Genomic DNA, 24,504 nt, shown 5'->3' on the forward strand with positions numbered 1-24,504 from the left:
GCGACTCATGGCAGCCCAGCTCCAGGTTGAGCTGTTGTTCAGCATCTTAGCTGTAGAGGGCAGTGTCACTGGCCGTCATATGTGGGATCCGAACCGGGGCCCTCTGGCATCCCAAGCGAGTTCTTAACCATCGCGCCACTCGGCCGGCCCAGAAGGACCTAACTTTTGTTTTAGTTGTTGACATCTGGCAAGTGCCTGTTTCTTCTGTCCTATAACCCTGCTCATAGCAAGTCCTCAGATCAAAATACAAACACATTTTCTTGAGATTAGTTAGGAGACTTGTGTGTACAAAGTATTCAACAAGGCATTACTACTTATACATAATTATGCTCCTGTTCAAAATAAAGGATTTCTCATTCCTTTAAATTCATGTAGAGCTTATGTAAAAAACTCATTTAGCCCTTAGCACACACCATCTTGTTTTCCACTACTTGTTCTAATGTATGCATCTCCAGGGTCCTTGGGGCTGACTCAATTCCTCTTTGAATTCCTACTGACAAGCATAGACTTAACCACAAAGTGAGCTTTAATAAATATTTATTGAATTAAATTGAATTGTGTATTCTTGTTTGCCCAAGGATATTGGAAATATTTCAAAGACAGAAACTTTATTCTCTACTTCTTTGTATCGACTTTCCTCTTCTCTGACCTCACCATGATGTTCAAGAAATTATCAATAAATATTTGATAATATTTACAGTAAGCAATAGAACACCAAAGTAAACCTTTCATTCTGATGCTGCAAGGAATCTTTACAAGCACCAAGTCCAGGCCTGAATTTTGTGACAACAGTCCTGCCAAAGGCCATTCCCTCTTTTCCAGGGCAACTCTAGTCCCAGGAATGTACCACTTACCAAGGCAGCTACTTTGGAAGAAAATCTTCTTTATGTTGAGCTACAGTTTAGCTTCCATCTTCGATTTAAAAATCTGTAAATTAGAGAAATACAGAACACTTTAAAACCCACTTTTCACATGACAGTCCATCACATATTTAAAGATAGTTTTTGAATATATTTTTCCATGATAAAAACTTCAGTTTGTTAAACATAATTTTAATTTGTCATCCAGGTCTCTCTGATTTTTTCACTTGGTTCTTCACTAGTTATCGTTATTTTTAATTGAGATTTTACTGCCCTAGGCATTGTGATGAAATGTTTACAAAAAGTTGTTTAATTCTCCTACACTTGTGAGGTAGGTATTATTACCACATATGAGCAAACTGAGGCTTAGGGAGGATAAGTAACCAGCCTGAACAGTAAACAGCAGAGCTAGGACTGGAATCCAGAAATGTCTGATTCCCAGGCCCATGCCCATATCTTCTGTACAACACGGCCTCCCCAAGTTAAATTAGATCTGTCTACTCAACCCTGAGTTCATTTTTCATCTGAACTGAACTTTTTATGGCCTATTTTCCTCATTTCCTCTCTCATTTTTGTAGTTAAGAAAATCTACTTGCCTCCTAATATTGATTAATTTTTTTCCCCCTCTAGATATCCTTCTTGCTCTTTCTAGTGTAAGGCTATTTCCTTTTTGTTCTTCAGCTTAAAAAAAAAATTGTTTTCAGGATTACGTGGTGACTGTCTAATTTATCAAAGTCGTGTCCCCAGCACATTACCTGTTACAATCATTGCCACATCGTATACCAGGCAGAAACATGTCTACATATTATGCTTTCATGTACCTAAGATTGGTTGGGCTGATGTCCCAGTTACCTCGGCAACATGGCCAAATAAACAAAGGAAGTGAGAAGGTATCTGCAAGGTTAGGGGGAATCCACTGGGACACCACTCATGATTTCCTTGGCAGACATGCTAATTTCAAGTATTGATGGCCAAATGCTGGGGGGAAAGTACATTGTGGTTAAAGACACAAAAACCAAACCAAAGCAGCGCCAAAGCATTACGTGACACCAAGTGTTATTGTCCCAGGGTGAGGAGAGAAAGTAAGGCTTAAGATCTGAATTCAGAAAGATTGGGAGTAGAACATACAGTGGGTCAAGATGACGGGTTCAGGAAAGAGACTACGAACCAAGAAAACGTAACAGAGCCTCCTATTTCTAGGACAGAGATGGAGGCTCAGAGTCAGACTTGATAATCTAAAGGCACTGGGCAAGTCTGAATAGAAATTGGGGAACCAGTGCTTCTTCGTGTTGTTTTTTTTAACCTGGTTTTAGTCATAGATTTCTTTTTTTTCCCCTCCAGAGCTATTCTGAAATCCCTACTTAAGTAGTGAACACGTTCAACCAACTGATTCATTTGGCAGAAACAGTACACACATATGTAGCCTGCATTCTGACCTCTGTAGTGGGAAGTATAGTGGTTGTAAAGTTTATTGTTGTTGGGTTTCCACCTCACAAACACTGGAAATTAGTAAGCTTCTCTTTTCCTTGCTTTTTAAAATACTGACATCTTTGACCTACATCTAGTGTTCTAAGTGACATCTATATGGCAAATATTCAAATTTATGGAGAATTTGAGATGAGGTATAAGAAAACAGCAGAGAGAGGGAGGAGCAAGGGCGATGGAAAAAGATTTTCTAATTCATGAAATTATCAAGTAAGTACCATAGTTTTTATTGTGGTAAATATACATAACAAAAATTCATGAGACTTTTAAACCATTTTAAAGTGTACAGTTTAGTGACATTAATTATAGTCACATTGTTGTGCGACCATCACCACCACCTCATCTCCAGATTGTTTTCATCCTCCCAGATTGAACCTCTCTTCACATTAACCCATAACTCCCCATTCTCCCCTGCACCCCAGCCCCTGGTAACCACCAGTCCACTTCCCGTCTCTGTGAATTTGACATACTTAGTACCTCCTACGAGTGGAATCAGATTGTATTTGTCCTTTTGTGACTAGCTTATTTTATTTAGCATAATGTCCTCAAGGTACACCCATGTTGCAGCCTTTGTCAGGGTTTCCTTCCTTGTAAAGGCAGACTAGTATTCCATTGTATGTATGTACCCAGAACCACACAGAACTCACAGAACCACATTTTTTGAAGCAGAAAAATCCTGACATAAGTATTAACAGTCGGGGTTCCTTCAAGCAAGAAAAACCACTATGACCAATAAGGAATAAGGGGTTTATTATAGAGGTTGGACCTTACACAATAGGTGAAGATGTCTATGGAACTCTCTGCCTTTGGTGGAGGGCTCCAAATTTCTGGAGGTCAGCAGGACAGGCAGTCAAGAAAAAAAGCTGGGTGGGAAATGGGGGAAAGGACTAGCAGGAACTCCTAGGAACAAACTGGAACCCTTAAGAATGAACTGTAGCCTACCCACATGAACAAAGTAGAACCCATATTCATCTCCCCCACATCTAACTCCAATAGCACAGGAAGATGCTGTTGCCCTTGCCATGGAATTGCAGACATGCTTGGTGGAGGACTCAAAGGAGCTGAAGGAGAAAAACCACTGGGACTTGGAAGATCGGTGTCCCCATTACTGCCTCACACTGATGAGATGAGCCAGCAGATAAGCAATAACAGGCAAAAAGGGCATCACCTGAGAGCTTACACCCAACCTTTCTAGTGTAATGTAATCACTGCTACTTCCTTTATACCTTCCAAATTTAACAGAAATTTCTATTGAAGCCAACCTAACCTAGAATCACGTATGAAAGGGGATTCTGGAAAACATAGTTCTAGGTTAGTTAAGTTGACACAGTACAAAATCACAATATCTTAAGAACTTCTTAGAGATGATTATTTCAACATATCAAATTCCAAAGGCTTCTCAGACCCTCGATAATAATTGTTTCAAAAAGTCTGGAGTAGATCCAATGTCCTTCTCTTTTGCTGTGAGACATTTGGGTATCAGAACATCTAAATGACAGCATCAGGTTCTCAGTTGTCTAAGTCGCCATAAAACAAACAAACCCTCAGTCAGAATTTACAGCAGACAAAAGAATGAAAGGTGAGAGATTCAGCATCATCCAGCAAGTTCCAAAGCCCTGAATGTCTGGCACTGCATTCCAATCTTTGTCTCTGCTCCCATGTTCACTGTGTGGGAACCATCAACATTACCTCAGGGAGGCTTGAGGCTTGAGATTACTGCTCTTCATTGTTCTGGTTGAGAAAGTGAGTCTGTCAGTACATGTGGTATCCAGACTACTCAGATATAGTTGTGTGTGTGTGTGTGTGTGTGTGTGTGTGTGTGTGTGTGTGTGTGTGTTGGAAGTAGGGAGTGTGAGAAAAAGATTCAGAGGAAATGTCATTCTCCTGAAGGCTGGCTCACACCAAGAAGTGAGCTAGTGAGCTGGAAACTTTCCCCATTGTCAGTTCCCCTGGGGAGGTACGTTCTAGTGATGCCAACTGGACTATCAACCATTGGCGATTCCAACAGCTCTTAGTTGTGACCCAGTTATCACCTCTCCCTGCCTTGGTCCAGCCTGGCCTACAAATCACAGGTGCTGCCTACCCATAGTCTGTGTGACTCATGGGCCACCAGCCACCCATCTCTTGACAGCTGCCTCTTGGCCATCTCCCAGCTTGTTAGCAGCCTCCCTGGAGTGAAGTTGAGGAGGGAAGGGAGAGGAGGCAGAAACTCAAGTCTCCCTTGAATAGGAGCTCCCATCAGATTCCTTTGGAATGGAGAATGGCACTGTTGGCTTGAGTTGCCTATGGATCTTGATGATTGTGTTCCTGGTTTACAAAGTTAAACTTTTGTAAGATTGTTCTACCAAGATGGAGTCTACACGCTGATCTATATCTCACTTTCAATTTATTTATTCACTGAGTTATTACTTCAATAAATATTTGAGGCATTGGGTGTGTAAATATGAATACAACATGCTTCCTGTCCTTGAGTCAAGTAGATAAGGGGAGACACAAGCACATAGTACATTTATGCCTGTCATTCTAATACAATGTGGTTAGTCATAATAGAGAAATACACAGGATATTAGTGTGTTATAAAGAAAAAGCATTGAAATCTGGAAAGATTAAAGGAGGTTTCTTGGAGGAGGTAATATCTGAGTTCAGCCTACTTTTGTGCTATTACTATGTATGTGGTTGACATTGTGCTGGAGCAAATGGAAAGAGGCCTATTCAGCTATTTATTGTTATGTAATAAACCACTCCCAAAACTCAGTGGGTGGAAACAACTATTTGTTTGCTCCTGATTCTGCAGGGCGAGGCTTTTCTTTGCTCCTGTGGTATTGGCTGGGGCAGTTAAACTAAGGCAGGAAAGTCCAAGATAGCCTCACTCACATGTCTGGTGCTTTAGCTGGAGAGGCTGAAATTGCTGGGGTCTGGCTGAGCCTCTCTCTTTCATCTCCCAGTGCTTTTCTCTCTTCACATGGCCTCTTTCTTCAGCAGGACAGCCGAACTTCTTCACATAGTGGCTAGGATCCAATCTTTAGTAGGTCTAGGACTAGGAATAGAATGGTGTCATTTCCACCACCTTCTACTTTTCACAGCAAACACAATACCAGCCCAGGTTCAAGGGGAATGAGAAACAGGCTCCACCTCTTGATGGACTGGCAGGAGGTGCTGGTGGCCACCTTTGTGGACACTTTACCACAATGGAAGAAAATGTGAATAAGATGTAGTTTTTCTCCTAAAGAAGTTCATGGTCTAACCTCCTATGAAATAAGATGGGCACACACTTGGAAATCTCTGATTTCTAATCAAGGTGGCAGAGTGCATAAATGCTGTGTTTCCATTCTCTCACAACCATATGAAAATTACAACTAAACTACAGAACCATCATTGAAAATGGCCTGCAATCTAGCTGAACAGATGTCCTATAACTAAGGATACACAGAAAAAAACCACCTCAAGACTGGTAGGAAGGGGAAGGATGCAGAAAGGGCTGGTTCCACACCTAGCATGGTGGTTAAAGATGAGAAAGGATCTCAACTGCAGAGGTCCTCCCTGAGGATTAAGGGGTCCCAGCCCCACACCAGGCTCCCCAGCTCAAGGTTCTAGGGCTGAGAAGACAAGTCCCAATAACTTCTAGCTGTGAAAGCCATCAGGGATTATGGCTGAGTGAGATGGAGGGCTGCTGGAGTCCCAGGCATTCCCCCAAAAGGACCCATGCACAGACTTTCTTGCTGGCAGACTTGTTCACTCTGAGCTCCAGTGCTGGGACAGTAGCTTGAAAGGCACCAGTGACAGATGAGAAGGAACTGAATTGTCTGGCTTCAAGACAAGGGCTGCAGAGGCAGCTTCTTCCCAAATAGAAGTGCTGGCAGAAGCCATTGTTCCTTTGTTGAGGCTTCCTACCACTCACCTTGCATTTCTGAGAGGGCACCATATCTGAGTCTCCATTAATTTGGCTAACACTGGTGATTCCGAGACCCCTACACTCAACTTGTGGTCCCACCCAAGCTGCTTCCAAGGGATTTTCTGTGCAAATGGCCTGTGGATTTTCTTAAAATCTCTCAAAGATTCACAAACTCCAAACAAGTGGCTTCTGGCCTCAGCATGCCCATACCTCTTACTAAGCAACCTCAAACCCAGTACTAGAAGCAGCTGGCATCAGTCCACAGCTTAGCCTCTCTCAGGCATCTCTAAGCCCAGAACAAGTGGCAACCATCCACAGATCACTTAGTGGCTCATATAAAGTGGCCTAGGCAGGGCACAAAAGGCGGCTGACTTTGGCCTGCACCAGAGGCATCCACCCCCAAGAGGCCCCAGAACACACCCAAAGACCAGCTTCATACCACACCAAAACACCACCCCAATACCTCCACAAATGACACACCCAAAGGGCAGACTGGGGAGACACCAGAGTCCTGCTAAAGTGAATCCTGCTCTGTAGGGTCAACTCTGGCACAACAGCTCCTCCTTTTTAATTCATGGCCAGTCCTAACAAGCAATCAGGTTCAGGGTTTATCCCTTTCATTGATGTGCCAATAACAATCAAGGCTCAACTATACCAGGAGAACACACACAACCCACACAAGTGACACACCTGGAGCACACAGCTCATGAGACAAGAGAGACTGTGCCACTGGGCCCCACAGGACACCTACTACATAAGGTTACTCTACCAAGACCTGTAGACATAGTAGCTCCACCTAATACATAGAAGCAAACACAGGGAGGCAACTAAAATGGGGAGACAAAAAAACATGTTCCAAATAAAACATCATAACAAATTGCCAGAAAAAGAAATAAACAAAATGGAGACAAGCAATCTACCAGACTCAGAGTTCAAAATACTGGTTATAAGGATGCTCAGTGATCTCAGAGAGAACTTCAACAAAGAGATAGAAAACATAAAAAATGGAGATAGACAGCATAAATAAGAACCAGTCATAACAATATCATAGTAGGGGACTTCAACATACCACTGATACCAATGGACAGATCCCCAGACAGAAAATCAACACAGAAACAGTGGCCTTAAATGACACGTTAGACCAGTTGGATTTAATTGATATCTTTAGAGCATTTCACCCCAAAACAGCAGAATATACATTCTTCTCAAGTGCACATGGAACATTTTCCATGATAGACCACATGCTTGGCCACAAAACAAGTCTCAATAAATTTAAGAAGATTGAAATCATATCAAGCATCTTTTCTGACAAAAGTGCTATGAAACTAAAAATCAATTACAAGAAGAAAACTGGAAAATACATTAACACATGGAGGCTGAATAACATGTTACTAAATAATGAATGGGTCAACAGAAAAATCAAAAGATACCTTGAGACAAAAGAAAATGAAAACACAGTGACCCAAAATCTGTGGGATGCAGCGAAAGCAGTCCTAAGAGGGAAATTCAAGCAATTCAGGCCTACCTTAAGAAGGCGAAAGATCTCAAATTAATAGTTTATCTTTACACCTAAGGGAACTGGAAAAAGAACAGCAAAATAAGCCTAAAGGTAGTATAAGGAAAGAAATAATGAAGATCGAAGTGGAAATAAATGAAATAGAGACATCCCCCATCCCCTAAAAAAAAAATACAAAAGACCAATGAAAACAAGAGCTGTTTGGTTTGGTTTTTTTTTAAATAAACAAATTAACAAACCTTTAGCCAGGCTCATCAAGGAAAAGGAACAGAGAGGACCCAAATTAATAAAATCAGAAATGAAAGAGAAGAAGTGACAACAGAAATATATTTTAAAAATTTAAGACAATACTATAAGAAAATATACACCAACAAATTAGACAATTTAGAAGAAATGAATAAATTTTTAGAAGCATACAGTCTTTTAAGGCTTAATCAAGAAGAAACAGAAAATCTGAACAGACCAATTACTACCAAGGAAATTGAATCAGTAATCAACAAGCTCCCAACAAACAAAAGCCCTGGACCAGATAGCTTCACAGGTGAATTTTACCAAACATTCAAAAAAGAATTATCACCTATTCTCCTCAAACCATTCCAAAAAGTCCAAAAGGAGAGAAGGCTCCTAAACTCATTTTATGAAGCCACTATTACCCTGAACCCAAAACCAGACAAAGACATTACAAAAAAAGAAAACTATAGGCTAATATCCCTATGATTATAGATGCAGAACACCTCAACATAATATTAGGAAACCTAATTCAGCAATACATTAAAAAGATCATACACCATGATCAAGTGGGATTCACTCCTGGTATACAAGGTTGGTTCAATATCGACAAATCAATTAATATGATACACCACTTTAACAAAATGAAACATAAAAACCACATGGCCATATCAATAGATGCAGAAAAAGCATTTGACAAAACCCAGCATCCATTTATGATAAAAACTCTTAGCAAAGTTGAAATAGAGGTATCATATCTCAACATAATAAAGGCCACATATGATAAACCTACAGCTAAAATCACACTGAATGAGGAAAAGCTAAAAGCATTTCCATTAAGATCAGGAACAACACAAGTTTGTCCACTTTCATCGCTTTTATCCAGCATAGTTATGGAAGTTATAGCCACAGCAATCAGACAAGAAAAAGAAATAAAAGGCATCCAAATAAGAAAGGAGAAAGTAAAATTGTCATTATATGCAGATGATTCCACCAAAAAACTATTAGAACTGATAAATGAATTTAGTAAAATAGCAGGATACAAAACTAATATTCAGAAATCAGTTGCATTTATATATATATATATATATATATATATATATATGCATTTATATATCAATAATAAACTATCAGAAAAAGAAAAGAAGAAAACAATCCCATTTACAATTGCCTCAAAAACAATAAAATACTTAGGAATAAATTTAACCAGGGAAGTAAAAGACCTGTACTCAGGAAAGAGAAATTGAGGAAGACACAAATAAATAGACACAAATACCATGCTCATGTATAGGAAGAATTAATATAGTTTTAATGTCCATACTATCTAAAGCAATATATAGATACAATGTTATTCTTATCAATTTACCAATGACATTTTTCACAGAACTAGAACAGGTAATCCTAACATTTATATGGAACGTTAAAAGATCCTGAATATCCAGAGCAAAAATAAATTCAAAATGGATTAAAGACTTAAATGTAAGACCTGAAACCATAAAATTCCTAGAAGAAAATATAGGAAGTATATTTGCAGACATTATCCTCAGTAATGTTTTTATTGATATAGCCCCCTCGCAAAGGGAAGCAAAAGAAAAAATAAACATATGGGATTACATCAAACTAAAATGTTTTTTTTTCACAGCATAGGAAACCATCAATAAAACAAAAAGGCATTCTACTGAATGGAAGAGATATTTGCCAATGACACATCTGATGAGGAGTTAATATCCAAAATCTATAAAAAAACTTATATAACTCAACACCAGAAAACCCCAACCCAATTAAAAAATGAGCAGAGGACATGAAGAGATATTTCTCTAAAGAGGACATACATATGGCCAATAGGCATATGAAAAAATGCTTAACATCACTAATCACTAGAGAAATGCAATAAAAACCACAATGAGATACCTCCTCACTCGGGTCAGAATGGCTATCATCAATAAATTAATAAACAACATGTGCTGGCAAGGATTTGGAGAAAAGGGAACCCTTGTACACTGTTGGTGTGATTGCAGGTTAGTGCAGCAAATTGGAGGTGCCTCAAAAAACTGAAAATGGAATCATTTTATGGTCCAGCAATTCCACTCCTGGATATCTAGCCAAAGAAAACCAGAATGCTAATTTTAAAAAGTATATTCACCCAATAGCCAAGACATGGAAACAACCGAAATGCCCATCAATAGATGATTGGATAAAGAAACTGTGGTACATTTGTACAATGGAGTATTACTTGGCCATAAAAAAGAATGAAATCTTACCATTTGCAACAACATAGATGGGCCTAAAGAATATTATGCTAAATGAAATAAGTTAGATAGAGAAACACAAATACCATATGATCTCACTTATATGTGAAGTCTAATGAACAGAATTAATGCACAAACAAAACAGAAATAGACTCAGAGATATAGGGAAAAAAACCTGAGGGTTGCTAGTGGGAGGGGGGTGGGAATAGGGGAGAAGGTAAAGGGATTAGAAAGCACAAATTAGTAGTCACAATACTGTAACAGGGATATGAAAAACAGTTTGAAGAATATAATCAATAATGTTGTAAAGATTATGTACGGTGTCAGATGGGCACTGAACTTATGAGGGAAACCACTTTATAGACTGTGTAGATGCCTAACCACTGCACTATACACCTGAAGCTGAAGTTGAATAACATTGAATGTCAACTATAATATTATATAACATTTTATATATATATATATATATATATATATATATATATATATATACACACACATCATCATCATCATCATCACAGGATGTGAAGTACAGCATAGGGAATATAGTCAATGAAATTGTAACAACTGTAACAGCTATATAGATGTCAGACAGGTAGTAGGTTGGGAGAGTTATTACTTTGTGAAGGGTATAAATGTCTAATGATTACATTGTTTGTTACACCTGAAATTAAAAGAAAAAAAACAGTCAGAAAAGAAGAATAAAATAACTGAGAAAAAAAAAACATTAGAAGTCTGGGCGAGTGGCTCATTGGTTAAGAGTTGGCTTGGGAGTGCGAGCTCTGAGCAGCAGGGCTGCAGGTTCGGATCCCACATGGGCCAGTGATGCTGCTCCCTCTACACCTAAGATGAACAACAGCTCGACCTGGAGCTGGGCTGCCATGAGTCACTGGCAACGGTGTAGGCTGCAGCGGGGCTGCAGTGGGCTGCCGTAAGATACCACGAGTGGTCGGCAGTCAGCATGTGTGGCCGGCAGCCGTCGTGAGCTGCGGTGAGCTGCTGTGAGCAGCTGTTCCATGGCCGGAGACTGATCTACCTCAGCCAGGAAGAATGCAATGATCACAATACCAACATGGGCCAGTGAAGCGACTTCCTCCACAACTAGACTGATGAACCAAAGGACAGCAACTTGTCTGTTCTCCTTCCCCGATTCCCCAATGCTGTTCCCTCCCCCAATTCTCAAATAATAATTTTAAAAAAATCTTTAAAAGAAAAAAGAGTACATTAGAGAGAATCAACAGTAGATTAGATGAAGCAGAGGATTGAATTAACAATTTGAAAGACAAGGTAGCATAAAACACCCAATCAGGGCAGCAAAAAAACAAAGAATCCAAAAAAATGAGGTTTGAGTGGTCCCTGGGACAACATCAAGCATACCAACATTGGCATAATAGGGGTACCAGAAGTAACAGAGACAGAGAGAGAGAGAGAGGTTGAAAACCTAGTTGAAGAAGTAATGGTGGAAAACTCTCCTAATCTGGTGAAGTAAAAAGATATACAAGCCCAGGAAGCATAAAGAGTTCCAAACAAGATGAACCCAAAGAAAGGCACACTAAGATATGTCATAATTAAAATACCAAAGGTTAAAGACAAAGAGAGAATCTCATACGCTGTAAGAAAAAAACAAATAGTTAACTACAAAGGAGCTCCCATAAGATTCTTAGCTGATTTCTCAACAGAAACATTGCAGGCCAGAAGAGATTGTCATGAAATATTCAAAGTGATGAAACGTTAGGACCTACAAATAAGATTATCCAGCAAAGCTGTCATTTGGAATATAAAGAGAGACAGAGGGCTTCCCAGACAAGAAAAAGCTGAAGAACTTGATCACTACTAAACCAGCATTATAAGAAATCTTAAAGGGAATTCTTTAAGGAAAACAAAAAAACAATATTTAAAAATATGAATAGAAAAGTGGCAATATCTGTATATCTATTAATAATTACTTTAAATATAATGGATTAAATGCTCCAATCAAAAGACAGGGTGGCTGAATGGATAAGAAAACAAGACCTTTACAAATGATGTGTGATCAAACAATATGGTGAGTGTTTGAATAAAAAAAATTATTACAGTAGAAGACACATTGCCATTAATCCCCCTCAAAATACTCCCCCTGGCTTCGAACACACTTATCTCTTCATTCTTGCCACTTTCTGAAGCAGTTTTGGAAATCCTCTTTTGTGAGTGTCTTTAGTTGCACTGTCATGTGCTGCTTCAATGTCCTGAATCGTTTTTATTTGGGGAAAGAGCTAGAAGTCACATGGTGCCAGATCCGGTGAATAAGGTGGATGAGGACACACTGTCATGTTTTTATTTAACTGAAATTACCATATACCAGAAGCGATGTCTGACACGGAGAGTTATCATGATGGAGGATGATTTATGGCACACTTTAAAACACACCTTCTCTTAACTGTAGCTCACACTTGCCTGACTGCACCTAACAAGTTGAAACTTGTCAAATACTGTAACTAAGGTTTGACACACCACTTCCCATATTGAAGATCCCTGCCTTTCCATTGCATGGCATTCGGCAGCAGCATTCACCATATTCTGTGATCACATTCTAAAGGCTCCATGTCACACATCACTTCTAGTACGGCAATTTCTGTCCAATAAAAACATCATGGTGTGTCCTTATCCACCTTATTTACCAGATCTGACACCGTGTGACTTCTGGCTCTTCCCCAAAGTCAAAATGACCATGAAAGGTAAATGTTTTGAATCGATTCAGGACATGGAAGCAGCCATGACAGCACAAATAAAGACACTCATGAAAGAGGATTTCCAGAACTGCTTCAGAAAGTGGCAAGAATGACAGGATAAGTGTGTTGAAGTGAGTGGGAATATTCTGAGGGAAATTAATGGCAATGTGTCTTTTACTGTAATACATATATTTTTTAATTTAAACATTCACTGTAGTTTTTATCACACCTTGTATGGTTCCTACTGGATACTCACTTCAAACTAAAAGATACACAGAGACTGAAAGTAAAGGAATAGAAAAAGATATTTCATGAAAATGGAAAACAAATAAAAAAGCTGAGGTAGCAACACTTACATCAGACATAAATAACCTTTAAAACAAAGGCTATAACAATAGTCAGAGAGGGAGTCAAAGAAGCCTCCACCCCACTCTTCTGCTGAGGTGTTTTGTCTCCTCGCCAGATTTCACTTGTGCAGAAAAGTTCTCCCTTGTGGTTTTCCCTGGGCTTTGCATCCCTAGGGGCTTGTTCTCATTCTCAGAGAAGAGCGCCTCTCCCTTCCAGTGCATGATGCCACCAGTCTGTTGGAGGCATAAATCAAAAAGAACAGCCTGTTTGCCAAGGGAATATGCCTCTGTAAAACATATAGCTCAGCACACTGCTGCACCAAAAGGAAAATCACAGCATCAGCCAACCCTCAGAGCCTGCTGATATAGCTTTCCCCTGCACCCCTTCCCCTTTCCATAACAGCTGCTATAGTTATTCCAATCGTAGTTAAACAGTTATTCTGGAAAACAAGAACACAGGACTGCATCAGCCATCTGATTGCAGAGCTAATTTGTACTTTAGCAGAAGATGAAAAGTGCTGGCACGGTTTACCTCAGGGAGTTAAAAGCTAAGGGGTAAGGTAAGGAAATATATAATTTCTTGTACTCTGGAGTATGTGGACGAAGAGTCATATTTATTACTTGACTATTCATGTGTAACTTCTTTTTTTGTAATACCCTTTATAGCTATTTGCTCAATACTGACATTTCTTCTTAAACTATAAGTAGCATTAAGGCAAGATCTCTGTTTTTCTCTTTATCATTGCTTTTACAGACCCTGGAATATAGTAGACACTCAATATTTATTGGAAATAAATGGGAAGAAATACAAGACTATAGGGGGGTTGAATGAATGAATATGCTCAATCAGGCTCTCACTGTTAGTACATGAGCTTCAGTAGAAGGAAGCTCTGCTTTCCCCTTCCTTTGTTTTGTGTCCTCTGTGTAACAGCCTTTCTGTAGTCGGACCTGCTGTTCACCAAATAACAGTGATAATGCCCCCAGCTCTCAGAACCTGGGAGGCTCAGTGCCAAGCATGCACAGGGCACTCCCTGGGACTGGGCTGCTTTTCTCCATTTTGAAGTCAGCTGATGCTTGTTAGCTGGCGCCTGTGTCCCAGACTGTGTAATTCAAATTCATCCATGTTTCTCCCAATTCTCTTATCCTCCTGAGCACAGTTTAAATTCACCTCCTTCAGAGGAACTCTTAAATCCATTCTAGATTGTAGGAAGCTTCCCCTCCTTGCCCTCCTCTTTCTCATAAGTAATAAAAGCACATAATGAATGTGTACAGATGAATCTTCCCTTATTGATTTCTGGCCCACCACTTCTCGGAGTCAACCACTGTTAACATTTTCTTTTTTATCTTTTCAGAAATACTTTTTATGAATATACAAGAGTGCATGCTGGTTTCCCAGTTTCTATTTGTACATAAATGGTTCCAGCCTTTTTCTGGAGACGAAATAACATGCTACTAAATAATGAAAGGGTCAACAATGAGATCAAGGAAGAAATCAAAAGATACCTTGGGACAAATGAAAATGAAAACACAATGACCCAAAATCTATGGGATGCAATGGAAGCAGTCCTAAAAGGGAAATTCATAGCAATAAATGCCTACCTCAATAAACAAGAAAAATCTCAAATAAACAATCTAACCTTATACCTAAAGAAACTAGAAAAAGAATAATAAAGAAAGCCCAAAGTGAGTAAAAAGAAAGAAATAATAAAGATCAGAATGAAACTAAATGCATTTGAGTCTAAAAAGAAGAAAAGAAAAAGAAAAAGATTAATGAAACCAAGAGCTAGCTCTTTGAAAAGAACAAAATTGACAAATCTTTAGCCAGATTAATCAAGAAAAAAAAAAAGATAGACGTCCCAAATAAATAAAACCAGAAATGAAAGAGGAGAAGTGACAGCTGATACCATAGAAATACAAAGGATTATAAGAAAATACTGTGGACAATAATATGCCAACAAATTGGGCAACACAGGAAAAATGGATAAATTCATAGAAACATACAATCTTCCAAGACTCAATAAGAAAGGAATAGAATATTTGAACAGGCCAATAACTACTAAGGAAATCAAATCAGTAATTAAAAAAACACAAAAAACTCTCAACAAGCAAAAGTCCTGGACCAGATGGCTTCACAGGCAAACTTTACCAAACAGTCAAAGAAGACTTATCCTTCCTAACACTTATTCTTCTCACACTATTCCAAAATTGAAGAGGAGAAAAGTCTCCAAAACTCATTTTATGAGGCCAGCACTATTCTGATACCAAAACCAGACAAAGACATTTAAAAAAGAAAAAAATTATAGGCTAATAACCACTATCAACAAAATATTAGCAAACCAAATTCAGCAATACATTAAAAAGACCATACACCATATTCAAGTGAGGTTTATTCCCAAGATGCAAGCTTGGCTCAATATCTAGAAATTAATTAGTGTGATACACCACATAAATAAATTGAAAGATAAAAATCATGTGATCATAACAATAGATGACATAAAAGCATTTGACAAAATCCAGCATCCATTTATGATAAAAAAAAAAACTCTCATCAAAGTGGGGCTAGAGGAAACATACTGCAACATAATAAAGGCCATATGTGACAAACCACACCTAACATCATACTCAATGGTGAAACTTTGAAAGTTTTTTCTTTAAGATCAAAAACAAGACAAGGATGCCCACTTTCACCACTTCTATTCAACAAGTATTGGAAGTCCTAGCCACAGCAATCAGACAAGAAAAATAAAAATAAAAAGTACCCAAATTGGAAAGAAAGAAGTAAAACTGTCATTATTTGTAGTTGACATGGCACTATATAGAGAGAACCCTAAAGATTTCTCCAAAACAACTATTATAACTAATAAATGGATTCAGTAAAGTAACAAGATACAAAACTAATATTCAGGAATTGGTTGCATTTTATATAGAAATAATGAACTCTCAGAAAGAGAACTTAAGGAATCAATCCCATTTACAACTGCATAAAAAATAAAATGCATAGGAGTAAATTTGATAAGGAGATAAAAGACTTGTACTCAGAAAATTATAAGAAACTAAAGAAAGATATTAAAGACACAAATAAATGGAAGCATATACTGTGCTTATGGATAGAAAGAATTAACATCCTTAAAATGTCCATAGTACCCAAAGCAATCTACAGATTTAATGCAATCTGTATCAAAATACCAATGGCATTTTTCACAGAACTAGAACAAATAATCCTAAAACTTATATGAAACCACAAAAGACCCTGAATAGCCACAGCAATCCTGTGAAAGAAAAAGTTGGAGGTATCATGCTACCTGATATCAAACTATACTACAAAGCTATCGTAATCAAAATAGCATGGTACTGTCATAAAAACAGACACATAGATCAGTGGAACAAAATAGAGAGCCCCAAAATAAACCTATATGGTAATTTAGTCTATGACACAGGAGGAAAAAATATACAATGGGGTAAGACAGTCAATTCAATGAATGGTGTTGAAAAAGCTGAATAGACACATGTAAAAGAAAAAATGCAAAAAAAAAAAAAAAAAGAAACTAGACCACCTTCTTATACCATATACAAAAGTAAACTCAAAATGGAGTAAACACTTAAATGTAAGACCTGAAACTATAAAACTCCTGTAAGAAAGCATAGGGAGTAAATTCTTTGACATTATGCTGAGCAATATATATTTTTTTGGATATCTCTTCTTGGACGAGGGAAAATTAAAAAAATTAAATAAACAAATGGGACTACATCAAACTAAAAAGTTTTTGCACAGTGAAGGAAACCAACAAAACAAAGACAACCTATGGAATGGGAGAAGATAATCACCAATGATACATCCAATAAGAGGTTAATATCCAAAAAATACAAGGAGCTCATACAACTTAACATAAAAAAACCAAACAATTAAAAAACAGGCAGAGGACCTGAATAGACATTTGTCCAAAGAGGACATACAAGGGCGGCTGGTTGGCTCAAGTGGTTAGAGCGTGGGCTCATAATACCAAGGTTGCTGGTTCAATTCCCACATGGGCCAATGAGCTGCACCCTCTGCTATTGGATTGAAAACAACAACTTGACTTGGAGCTGATGGGTCCTGGAAAAACACACCATTCCCCAATAAAGTTAAAAAGAAAAAGAGGATATACGAATGGCCAATAGACGTATGAAAAGATAGTCAACATCATGAATCATCAGGAACACGTAAATTAAAACCACAATGAAATATCATTTTACACCTGTCAGAATGGCTATCATCCAAAAATTAAGAAACAAGTGTTGGCAAGGATGTGGAGAAAAGGGAACTGTCATATACTATTGGTGGGATTGCAAATTGGTGCAGCCACTATAGAAAATAGCATGGAATTTCCTCAAAAAATTAAACATAGAACTGCCAATACAGCCCAGCAAATCCACTTCCGGGTATTATCAGAAGAAATAAAAAATACTACTTCAAAAAAATATGGACTGCTATGTCATTGCAGCATTATTTTTTTTTTAAGATTTTATTTGGGAATTGGTAATTGGGAACAGTGTTGGGGAATTGGGGAAGGAACAGCCAAGTTATTGTCCTTCAATCTTAATTCTAGCTCAGTTCCAAGTCCAGTAGCCATCTCGCTACCTGTTGGCAGCTCGTGGCTACTCAGCTCAAGATGCCGTGTTCAATCTTAGTTGCAGGGGGGCGCAGCCCACCTGTCACCTTGCAGCTGCTGACTTGAATGCCCTTGCACACTAATCCTTTGAAATCATAAGGAAGTGTTTTGGAATGCTAAGACCCGAGGGAATGATCTCTGTAAAACTTCCTTATCTGGTGGTCTCTGAATACTGATGTCATCCCAGGGATCATACCCATGTGTGAAAGCACAATGCTGTGCTTAATCACAATGAGTTTCAGGGTGAAGCAGCTGCCAGTCTAATTGAATCAATTAACTGGGTATAGATATTCAAATTGACCTCTTTGTGACCCTTGTAAATAAAAGCTTTACGCCCACCAGTATCAGGGCTTGCTCTCAGTCTGCAGAGAGAAGACCCCTGGCCTGCAGAAACTCTACTTTTGACTCTTGTGATTTCTTAATCCTTCGCCGCCTCTCCTCGAGCCCCCCAGCCCTTGTCACGCGGGACGTGATACCCACCATCCCATGCAGAAGTCGAATCGGCAACCTTGTTAAGAGCACGTGGTCTCACCACCTGAGCCATCCTGCCACCTGTTGGCAGCTCAGCAGCAGTTCAGCTCAGGTTCAGCTCACTGGCCCATGTGGGAATTGAACCGGCAACCCTGTTGCTCAGAGCTCTCACGCGCTCTTAACTAACAGCCACTCAGCTGGCCCCACAGCATTATTTACAACAGCCAAGATATTGAAGCAACTTGAGTGCCCATGAATAGATGGATTAAAAGAAAAATGTGGTACAACAATGGAATATTACTCAGCCATAAAACTTATAAAATTTTGCTGTTTTCATCAAAATGGATGGACCTAGAGGTTAGTATGCTAAGTGAAGTAAGTCAGTCAGAGAAAGACAAATACCATATGATTTCACTTATATGTGGAATCTAATAAACAAACAAAAAAACCCAGAAACAAACTCATACAGAGAACAAATTGATGGTTACTGGGCAGGAGAGGTTTTTTGGGGTGAAAAAGGTGAAAGGGGTTAAGAAGTACAAATTGCCAATATGATAGTGACAGGGATGTAAAGTACAGCATAAAGAATATAGTCAATGATATTGTAACAACTATAATATGTATGATGTAACATGGATACTAGACTTATTGGGATGGTCACTTTGTAAGATATTTCAATGTCTAATCATTATATGTACTCCTGAAGCTAATATAATATTGTATGTCAACTGTAATTGAGAAATAAATTTTTAAAAGTTCCTTAGAGATAAAGAAAATAACATAGGTCAGAAACTTATATCAACACAAAGAAAGGGAGAGCGGATTACGTCACCGAAGCGACAGTGTGAGGAGAGCCTCTTGAGATCTCCCCTGGAATTTACAACAAATTGAACAGCTATAATTCCACAAAGGACTCCTGGCATGGCAGACAGGCAAGCCCAAGAGACACGCAATTGAAATCATCTAAAGGTGGGCAAATTGGGCAAGCAGGGGAGGAGGTAAGGGGGAAGTGCAGAGAAGCTGACTGCGGCAGGTCAAGGGCCACAGGACTCAGACCGGAGCTCAGAGCAGCCTGCAGTTCAGAGCTATGGCGGTCACGAGAGAGGGGAGGGCTCCCCAATGGCCCACAGTCCTGACTGAGGGATCAGCATATAAGAAGGCTGAACCCAACACTCATGGCAGAGACCTTGGAACAAAGAATGAGGGAAGAAGGGTGAGAACAGTGGTTTAAGCCCTCACTGCCAAGCAGAGGATGGAAGACAGAGGCACAGAGCCTGGCCCACCCCTCCCCACCCTCCCAGTGCTAGAACGGAATGATAGCAGCATCAGATCAAAAGAAGAGAATACTTACACCTCTGAGTACTGCAGTCCCACAGCCACAGACTCACAGCACAACTAATTCCGGCGAAAAAGAAGTAACTTTAGGGGCAAGTTAACTGTGCTGGTAGTTGCCACCATTGCTCAGAGCCACCTTTCACAACCAATACCGCTTCTGGGCTGATCCCTGCCAGGGAAAACAGAGCCGTGGAAACACACAGGCTCTGAATCTGGTTGCAGGAAGAACTTAGGGACTTCAAAAGCTCTCCAAAGAGGCGGTGCCCTGACACACAGGTGACCTGCTCACAGAGAAGAGGCCCACCTTCCAGGGAACCCCCCCCCATGTTGGGTGAGAAGCTGGAACAGTGTGAGAAATAATATAATGCTACAACGTGAGAATAAAAGGCTGCAGTAGGAGGGAAAATAAAACATTCCACCAACACCTACTGGAAAGCAAAATAAAGAATTCTTCCTATCAACCGGTTGCAGAATCCACTCCTATAGATGCCCAGGAGGAGAAATAATAACTCATTAATTGCCATGAAACCAAGGTAACAAGGCAGCTCAGAAAGAAAATGAAAAGTCTCCAGAAAATGAACTTAAAGACATGGAAATATGTGACTTAAATGACAAAGAATTCATGATTGCAGTTCTAAAAATACTCAACTAGATGCAAAAAAAAAAGGCAATTTAATAAACTCAGAAACACAATCAAAAAACAAACAACACTTTTTTTTTTAAGATTTTTATTGGGGAATTGGGGGATGGGAACAGTGCTGGGGAATTGGGGAAAGGAGAACAGACAAGTTGCTGTCTTTTTGTTCTTCAGTCTAGTTGTGGAGGACATTGCTTCACTGGCCCAACTTGGCACCATCATTGCGCTCTTCCCGGGCGAGGCAGATCAGTCGCTGGCTTCTGGACGGCCGCTCACGCTGGCTGCTGGCTACACACGGTAGCCCATGGCAACCCACTGCAGCTTCACTGCAGCCTATGCCGTCGCTGGAGACTCACAGCAGCCCTGCTCCAGGTTGAGCTGTTGTTCAGCATCTTAGCTGTAGAGGGCAGTGTCACTGGCCCTCATATGTGGGATCCGAACCGGGGCCCTCTGGCGTCTCAAGCCAGCTCTTAACCAATGCGCCACTCAGCCAACCCCACTTTTTTTTTTTGTTAAAGGTTTTATTGGAGAATGGGGGGAGGGAACAGTGTTGGGGAATCAGGGAAGGGGAACAGACGAGTTGCTGTCCTTTTTGTTCTTCAGCCTAGTTGTGGAGGACATTGCTTCACTGGCTCATGTTGGTATTGTGATCATTGCACCCTTCCCGGCTGAGGCAGTCGCTCATCGGCCATTGGATGGCCGCTCACGGCAGCTCACGGCAGCTCATGCTGGCTGCCAGCTGCTCACACTGGCTGCTGGCCACTCACAATAGCCCCACTTCAGTCTACACCATTGCTGGTGACTCGCGGCAGCCCAGCTCTAGGTCAAGCTGTTTTTCACCATCTTAACTGTAGAGCGTGCAGCGTCAGTGGCCCATGTGGGATCCAAACCAGTGGTCCTCCTTCTCAGAGCTCGCACTCCCAGTCAAACTCTTAACCAACGAGCCACTTGGCCGATCCCAAAATGAACATTTTACCAAAGAGATCTAAAATTTTAAAAAGAGCCAAATAGAAATTCTGGGGATTAAGAACTCAATAGGGCCAGGCGAGTAGCTCAGTTGGTTAAGAGCCTGAGCTCTGAGCAACAGGGTCACCGGTTTGATTCCCACATGGGTCTGTGAGCTGCGCCCTGAGCTGAGCTGCCACTAAGCTGCCAACAGGTGGCAGGATGGTCCAACTGATGAGAGTACATGCTCCTAACAACAAGGTTGCCGGTTCAATTCCTGCATAGGATGGTGGGCTACGCCAACCTGCAACTAAGATTGAACATGGCATCTTGAACTAAGCAGCCACAAGCTGCAGACAGGCAGCCAGATAGCAACTGGACTTGGATCTGAGCTAGCTGCGCCCTCCACAACTAAGACTGAAGGACAACAACTTAGATGTCCCCCTTCCCCAGTTTCCCAACACTGTTCCCCTTCCCCAATTCCCCAATAAAATCTTAAAAAAAAAAAGAACTCAATAAAAGAAATGAAGAATGAAATAGCCAGCTTAAGTAATAGAGCTGACCAGATGGAGGAAAGAATCAGTTACATCAAAGATAGAAATCTGGAAATAACACAGATGGAAGAAGAGAGAGACTTGAGAGTTAAAAGAAATGAAGGAACTCTACAAGAACTTTCTGACTCCATCAGAAAGAGCAATATAAAAATAATGGACATACCAGAAGGAGAAGAAAGGGAGAAGAGAACAGAGAGAATATTCAAACAAATAGTCGATGAGAACTTCCCAAACGTGTGGAAAGAACAGGATGTTCAAATCCAAGAAGCAAATAGAACACCTAATTACCTCAATCCCAATAGGTTTCCTCCCAGGTACATTGTATTGAAGCTGTTAAAAATTAGTGATAAAGAAAGAATCCTCAAGGCAGCCAAGGAAAAGAAGACGGTAACCTACAAAGGAAAGCCCATTAGATTATCATCAGATTTTTCAGCAGAAATGCTACAAGCCAAGAGGGAGTAGAATAAAATATTCAAACTATTAAAAGAAATTAAGAGTAAGGAATAATATATCCAGCAAAGATATCCTTTAGATATGAAGGAGGAACAAAGACCTTTTGAGACATACAGAAGCTGAGCAGATTTTTCTAACACATGACTAGCACTACAAGAAATACTGAAGGAGGCTATTTGACCTGAAACAAAAGAGCAAAAGAATACAAAACCATGAGTAGTATTACGGACAGACAGAACTAACCCTACACCAAATAAGACACTATGTACTTAAACATAACATACAGGGTAAAGAAGAAAATAACCTTCTCTTTTCTTAAAAAAAGAGGAAAAGACAACTTGCTACTACAGTGCAGACCTTTACTCTCTCCCCTTTTATGTTTGTTTTTTTTTAAGATTTTTATTGGGGTATTGGGGGATGGGAACACCGCTGAGGAATTGGGGGAAGGGGAATCAACTTACAACATGAATAAGGATAATTTGTAACAACAAAAACATAAAAGGGGAGGGCTGGCTGTTGGTTAAGAGCTGGCTTGGGACTCCAGAGGGCCCCGGTTCGGATCCCACATATGAGGGCCAGTGACACTGCCCTCTACAGCTAAGATGCTGAACAACAGCTCAACCTGGAGCTGGGCTGCTGTGAGTCTCCAGCGATGGCATAGGCTGCAGTGAAGCTGCAGTGGGTTGTCATGGGCTACCGTGTGTAGACAGCGTGAGCGGCCTGCAGCCGCAGTGAGCGGCCGTCCAGAAGCTGGTGACCGATCCGCCTCACCCGGGAAGAGCGCAATGATGGTGCCAACTTGGGCCAGTGAAGCAACGTCCTCCACAACTAGACTGAAGAACAAAAGGACAGCAACTTGTCTGTTCCCCTTCCCCCAATTCCTCAGCGGTGTTCCCATCCCCCAATACCCCAATAAAAATTTAAAAAAAAAAAAAAAAAGAAAAAGGGGAGAGAGTAAAGGTCTGAACCAGCACAAGGAAATGGAAAAAGTAAGCATGCTGAAGAAAATGGAACACTCTATATATGAAATTTTATTTTACATAAACTTAATGGTAAACACTCAAACAAAATCCAGAACTGAAATATGTGACATAAATAAAAAAGCAACAGAGGGGAAAATCATACAATACAACCACACTGAAATAACAACAAAAAGGCACAAAACAATAAAGACACCATCCTACCAGAAAACCAAAGATAGAATGATAGGAAATCCTCATATATCAAAATCGCCTTAAATGTAAATAAACTGAACTCACCAATAAAAAGGCACAGAGTAGCAGATTGGATCAAAAAACTAAATCCAAACATATACTCCCTCCAAGAGACACATCTCAGCTACAAGGACAAATATAGACTCAAAGTCGAAGGGTGGAAATTAATACTCCAAGCAAATGGTATTCAGAGAAAAGCAGGTCTAGTCATACTAATATCAGATGAAACAGACTTCAGGATAAAAAAAAAAGTAACCAGAGACAAAGATGGATGTTTCATAATTTTAAAGGGGACTATATGAAGACATAAGAGTCATCCATATTTATGACCTCAATCAGGAAGCACCAAAATGTACAAAGCCACTACTAACAAAGCTGAAGGGAGAAATTGACAAAAACACAATTATAGTAGGGGACCTAAATACATCATTGACAGCTAAAGATAGATCATCCAAACAGAAAATACATAAGGAAATATAAGCCCTAAGAAACACATTAGAGCAAATGGACATAATCAACATTTATAGAGCACTCATCCTAGAACATCAGATTATAAATTCTTTTCTAGTGTACATGGAACATTCTCAAGGATAGACCATATATTGGGACATAAAACTAGCCTCAGCAAATTTGAGAAGATTGAAGTCATACCAAGCATATTCTCTAATCGCAAGGCTTTGAAATTTGATAGCAACTGCAAAAAAGAAAGCAGGAAAAACCACAAATATGTGGAGATTAAACAACATACTTTTAAAGAACGACTTGGTCAAAGAAGAAATAATAGGAGAGATCAAAAGATACATAGAAACAAATGAGAATGAAAATACATCCTATCAAAATTATTGAGATGCAGGGAAAGCAGTAATAGGGAAATTTACATCATTAGAGGCCTATCTCAAGAAAGAAAAAAAATCCCAGATAAACAACCTCACATTACACCTTAAAGAACTGCAAAAGAAGA

This window comes from Hipposideros armiger, unplaced genomic scaffold (genome assembly GCF_001890085.2).
Source record: "Hipposideros armiger isolate ML-2016 unplaced genomic scaffold, ASM189008v1 scaffold_1205, whole genome shotgun sequence".
In the NCBI taxonomy this organism is placed as follows: domain Eukaryota; kingdom Metazoa; phylum Chordata; class Mammalia; order Chiroptera; family Hipposideridae; genus Hipposideros; species Hipposideros armiger.